General features: G+C 48.1%; 1 protein-coding gene across 1 annotated transcript in view; it reads right to left on the bottom strand.

Moving 5' to 3' along the window:
• The window catches only part of LOC109860048, a 23,703-nt gene extending 18,924 nt beyond the window's left edge, over positions 1 to 4,779 (bottom strand). The window contains exon 1 of the mRNA XM_020438897.1: positions 4,293 to 4,779. The gene's annotated coding sequence lies outside the window, so the exon portion shown is untranslated. The remainder of the gene's footprint in view (positions 1 to 4,292) is intronic.
• Between the last annotated feature and the right edge of the window lie 556 nt (positions 4,780 to 5,335).

Genomic DNA, 5,335 nt, shown 5'->3' with positions numbered 1-5,335 from the left:
TTTTTTTTTTTTTTTTTTTAACAAATGCAAATCATTTGCGCGTTTCGACGTTTTAACCGACGCACAATCGAATGCTCGATTTGCATGATTTGATTTTTTGTTTGTTTGTTTGTTTTTTTTAACTCAATTTTCAACGAACGGCAAACCGATCTTCGAGCTCGAAAGAATCGCGACAAACGATACGGTTTCCGCTTCATTAAGATTCGCAGAGCGCATTTGAATGTAGAAAACAACCGCGAAGTCGAATAAACGGCGACGTTTCATCGCGTTTGTTGCGTAACACGAACGGTCGGCGGTCATTAATTATCGGAGCCGAATGCGGAAGTACGTTCGTTAAGAGAGCGTTTTTTTTTGTTTTTTTTTGTTTTTTTTTTTCACGTATAAACTCTAAGTGACGACACAAACGAGACTTTTCCATGAGAGAGAGAGAGAGAGTCTCTCCCGCTTGAATAAATTCGCGATTCTGTTTCGTCACGCGCGCAACGTTCGCGCCGTTTCTCAAAATCGAAGAGAGAAAAAGAACGAAGAGAATCGTTTTTTTTTTTTTGCGACGATCGACTGGAAAATGCGCTTGAAAATCATTTGGAAAAATTGAACTCGAATTTTCAATGCCGAGTTTTATCCGTAGTCTGGTTTTTTTTTTTTTTTTTATCTTCTGTGTTGTAACAGTTTTATCATTTTCGTTCCGGAGCGGATCGGACCGGCAATCTCGCGTTGTTGCAGCTTGTTGCAAAAAAAAATAATTTCAACGCACCGCGTTTCTCGCTTTGTCAAACTTCGTTGCGCAACAAAGTTTATTTATCATTTGTACATTTTTTATCCGGCGTTTCCTCCCCCAAAACCAGTTGTCCGTAATCCCGTTAACAAACGCGAACATCACCTCGAAACGAGGGGATGGGGGGAGACCCTTCGATCATCAAACGGGGCGATACCGTATCGAAGGGTCGTTTCGTTACGCATAAAATATTCGCCTCGGGAAAATCGCGTCGGAGACGAAATCTACGCGCGCGCGATTCATCCGCGTCGTACGTTCACAAAAGTCGGAGTCTGACAAAAAAATAAGATCTGAGAATAGAATCTTGATTAGAAGCGAGCGGAAAAAAAAAAAAAAATCAGATGCTGCGATAAACGCTGTCGTTCACCGACAACGCGGCGAACACACACACACACACACACAAGTCTCTCTCGTCAGTAGTTTCAGGTAAACGACCGATACGATACGCGCGTCTCGTACACGTTACACACGATATACACGCGAGGGGGATTAATCGGCGATAACGATCGTTGACCGGAGCCGCGCTGCTGAAGGAGCTCCGACGCCCCAGAGCGCACAGAGCAAGCCGGAGAGAGCGCGACCACGCGCGTGATTTCGCACGACGTTCCGTGATCCTCCGATCTAAGGGAGGATTGGCGCGCGTCCCGGGATGCGGTGATGCGCTCACGTAGCGCACAGAGAGAGATAGAGAGAGAGATAGAGAGAGAGAGAGAAGTGCGTGCACAGGGAAACTAAACCAATCGATAATTGGCATGTGCACGACGCGTAATAGAGTTAAGCAAATCAATGGCGTTTTAATCGAACGCGCCCGATCGACCAATTGTGTCCTCCTCCTCCTCCTCCTCCTCCTCCGCGTTTTCCACCTCGGCGGCGAGATTAAACCCGTCCGCAAATCACCGCCCGCATCCGCGCGATGTATCTTGACGAAATTTATCAAACGCGCGCGAGTCACGTCTCGTTAACGAGTTTACGAGAGCGATTGGAACGCGATCGACGAATCTTTCGGCCTCGACCGAGCGGAATTAACCGCATGCATATTTGAAACAAATAAAAAAAAAAAAAAAAAAACAAAGAGAAAAAAATACGCGAGGAAGTATCTCGTAGCGAATTATCTTTTGTAATTGCATTAACGATAGCTGCGGCGCAGATAACGCACACACGACGTGTATCGCGCTTGTTAATATTTCACTTCCGGCGTATCGCGGCGGCGGCAACCCGAGTTCACACACACACACACACACACAGATACATACATAGAGAGTCGGGCGCGCCGCCGTGTGTGCGTTGCGCTGATCTAAAAATAGGATACGGACCTATGCAGATGTAAACCCGAGAGAAATAGAAACCAACTCGCGCGAGCGAGCGCGTTCAATATATATATATATTTTCGTTAAAACGAATCTCTCGCGCGGTTGAGAAAATTCCGACGGATAGAGATTTTCCCTCGAACAAAGCGCGCGCGCGCGCGGATTGATCCTCGAATTTTGTAGAAAATTTTTTTATTTACGAGAAGAGACAAAACGGGAACGCGGGGGATGAGCCTAAAATCGAGATCGATAATTGATATTTGATTAAAAGTGAATTTAACGAAGCAACAGCCAAAACGACAAGATTCGAATCGGCAATAAATTTTTCTCGCGCGCCATTAAATATGCGATCGCGGAACGTGCGCGTTTAAATCCTAAATAGGATGCGCGACGCCTCGAGAAAACTAAAGTGTGTGTGTGTGTGTGTGTGTGAGACAGAGAGAGAGAGAGAGAAAAGAATTACGGATTGGAAGAGACTCGGGCGCGCGTTTGTGTGAAAGGATCGTGAAAAGATCCACACCGCGAGAGAGGCGACAGAGATGCGGGGGCATGAGGCGAAGGGGAATAATTGAAGCGAAGGTTGTGTTGTGTGGGGAAAACGACGCAGAGAGACGGGGAGAGAGAGAGAGACTCTCGACAATATGGCCGCCTGGTGAGACGAGCCGAGCGCCGCCTGGAAACAATTTTTCTCTTCCATACCCACCGCGAAACACCAGTTTCTCGATTTATCACCCCCGACTTTCGCGACCGAGGGTTTAGGTTAGATTTTCCGAACCGTCAAAATTTTTCATCATACGCAAAAAAATTTGTTCGCGTAACAGAGTCTTCTCTCCGTACAGAGTCTCTCTTGGTCCACAGATCGCGCGATTTCGCCGATCAGTTAACGCAAATGATCGTCGCGCGTGTTGCAAAATGAGACGCGGACAAAAAAAAATAAAATAAAAATTCACACACACACACACACACACACACACACACACAGACTTGTATTTTTTTTGTTTTAAATAAAATCCCTCTCCTCTCCTCTCCATCTTCTATCTCTCCCTCTCTCGTAAATTATCGATGTGTAACGTGATTACTCTCGCACGGTCGATATATTCGCGCGTCGATTATTAGGTTTCGAATAATGAAAGATTTTTATATCGCAACAATATCGAAGCGTTCGCGATTGTTCGGAAGAACCGTGCGAGTTCGAACGCGTTGTTGTTGTTATTATTATTATTATTATATTAAAGACGAAGGAATACGATCTCTGTCCTTTGAGAGTCGAGTCCTAGCTCGCGAATCGTTGCGACAAAGATTTCAAAAAAAAAAAAAAAAAATCCATAGTTCAAATTGCGTCGGAAAAAAGTTTCGATTCTTCATCTTCGAAAAAAATCGCGTCGCCCCCGAAATCAAATTTGAAAATTGCGGAGATACGTTAGTCTTTCGCTCACGTAGCTCGGAAAAATCATCTTTGACGAACGTCGCGCGATGTTAAACAACACGCGAGAGAAACAAGCGGAGGAAAATTTCCCGGCCGATGTGTGTGTGCTTGACCTGCCCTCGCTTGCTCACCATTTTACCAGTCCCATTGTTGCCACCATTCCGGACGAAAAATTGCAAATGGAGATACACAGATTATATATTCCGCAATATTTTAGATTATTTTTATTATCGCCGTTTGGCGAACGGTCGAGGATTTGTTTTCGCGGATCGGCGAAAAAACGCTCTTTCGGCAAAAATTGAACCCCAACGCGGCAGAGATCGATGCTCGTGGTCTACACGGCGCGTCCGGAGGACGTGTTTCGTCGCTCCTCGTCGGGGCGGGCGAAACTTTTTTTTGGTTAAGTTACGGCGAGGCACGACTCGACTTCGCGTTTTTTTCCCCCCGATCTCGCGGACGAGCGAGAGCGATCGCCGAACGATCGGGGAAATCGCTCTCGACGTTCCCGGGAATGTGAACTCGCGATCGGAATTGTCGTTTGAACGCGAGCTAAACGCAAACAAACGCGAGACAACGACGACGTAGACGACGGTGGTGGACGACGATAGACGACGACGACGACGTAGACGACGGACATTTCGTTCGCAGACGGGGTGATCGAGACCGTCGCCCGAACGGGACGATCGTTTACGTGGATCTCGTCGGTTTCGCGTGAGCGTTTTCGCCGATCCGCTAATCAACGTTAACCCAACGAATCCGCGCACGCAAGAAAGCGTTGCCTTACCGTAATGTGACAGGAATACAGAAGCTCGCTCGTAACTCGGATGTAAACACAGGCATTTTTCGACGAAAATGACACTAAGGCAGTCGAAACTACGTGCGCGATCACCTCGCTCACATCACGGACGACACCGCTGCGTCGCGCAAGACGATCTCACGTTATTAAATACCGCGGTAAACACGAGAATTCGGTCTCGCCACGGAAAACATCAATCGAAAACTAGACATGGCAGCCATAACTTTTGTACAAAACAAAGGTTCACATCCACGGACAGCGAGCGACCAAGCCTCGGACCCAGCTCGCTTCCGGTGTGCCGCGAAACTCAAACCGCCTCCTGATCGGCGAAGACCGACGTTTATAAACGCGCGCGCGCGCGCGCGCGATCATCGGCTAATGAAATTTTTCGTTTCTCGATTTGTTTTTTTTTTAGCGAACTCTTGAGCGAGTAATTCGAACGAGCGCGACTTAAGAGCGCGGCGTGTTCGCGACGACGACGACGACGAGCGATCGAATTTTGTTTCGCTCAGCGCAAATTCGCCGACGACTCTCGTTTTAAGGTTCGTTGCCCGCGACCAGATGTCGCGACGTGTTGCGCGCTCGCAGCGCCGCCCCGCGGCAACTGAGGAAGTTAACGCGCGTTGCCAACATCGGGGGGGAATTAACCTAGAGCCGAGCGCGGCCGAGTGGGACCGAGTGCGACCGAGTGTCTAACGCCGATTGTGTAACGCCGCCGTGCGAATCGAACTGACGTTCTATCGGCGCGTAAGATCGAGAAGTCGAGCGATTTTGAGCGGTTTTTGAAAACAACCGGCGAGCAGATTTTGGTCATTTCGCGGGGACATTTTTCGTCGTCACGATCAACAACGACGCGCGACGAAAAATTCGATCGTCGCCGAGAAGAAAAAACAGAGCGCGCGTTGCGGCTCCGACGACGAGTACAAGTGCTCTAATGTTGGCACTATCTGTTACTCCGGCATCAAGTACACGGACGACAGGGCGGCGATTATCGCTGTGGTCACTGTCCCTTATTGATTTCCTCGCGCCCC

Source organism: Pseudomyrmex gracilis, unplaced genomic scaffold, assembly GCF_002006095.1.
Source record: "Pseudomyrmex gracilis isolate BER0280 unplaced genomic scaffold, ASM200609v1 scaffold_319, whole genome shotgun sequence".
Lineage (NCBI taxonomy): Eukaryota > Metazoa > Arthropoda > Insecta > Hymenoptera > Formicidae > Pseudomyrmex > Pseudomyrmex gracilis.
This window is presented reverse-complemented; position numbering and strand designations above follow the sequence as displayed.